Raw genomic sequence first — 824 nt, 5'->3', positions numbered from 1 at the left:
CCCCTCCCACAAAACAAAACAAAACAACAACAACAACAGCAACAAAACAGCAAAAAAACAAAAACCAAACAAAAATAACCAACAACAAACAAACAGAGACATTACAGTTAAAGCAAATTTACCCTCCCCCCTTTCCCCTCCACTCACAACACAAACAAGATAAATAACTCGCTAACAAATTCATGAGCCTACCTATTGCCCCCTAGGCGTCATACAGCACAAGCTTTGTTTGTGTGAGTACAGAGAAGCACATCCCCCACCCCACCAGGGCAGTGCTACTGACTGAAGTTGTCTTTAGGCCATTTCCAAAGGGGGGATATTAACATGTTCTTATGCAAAGTAGAATGGTAAATGTGCTGATTTATCAATGTCATGCTCATCTGTGCCGGAACAACATAGGTGGAACTGCAGCTTTTTCTTTCCTAATCCTTACTATCGTCATTTCCCTTCTATTTCTTTTGAATGTTTGTCACTCTCTTGTGAACTGCTATCTCCAGGGTGCCTTGATAGTCGAAGTGGATTTTGTGCTGTTGAGGCTTGAGAGGTGAGCAGAGTAAGTCCGATTCCCTCGTTTGTACTTCTCTGTTGACATCCATTCCTTGGCGCTCATATGACCTTATGCAGTTGCCATGCGGTAAAACCTTACTAAATAAAAAAAAAAGAGAAGCACACTGAAAAAAAAGGACTGACAGACAGAAACAACATAGGGGAGAGAAAAAAGTTAGGACCAACCGGAGACGCTCTCAAACCACCGGCCCGCATCAGCCGAGAACCACCTTCCTACGGCCTTTCTGCTCGACAGCGCTCAAGGAAAGTCTGATTAA

The sequence above is a fragment of the Aplysia californica genome, unplaced genomic scaffold (assembly GCF_000002075.1).
Source record: "Aplysia californica isolate F4 #8 unplaced genomic scaffold, AplCal3.0 scaffold00144, whole genome shotgun sequence".
In the NCBI taxonomy this organism is placed as follows: Eukaryota; Metazoa; Mollusca; class Gastropoda; order Aplysiida; family Aplysiidae; genus Aplysia; species Aplysia californica.
The sequence above is the reverse complement of the archived record's forward strand: the minus strand, read 5'-3'. Positions refer to the sequence as shown.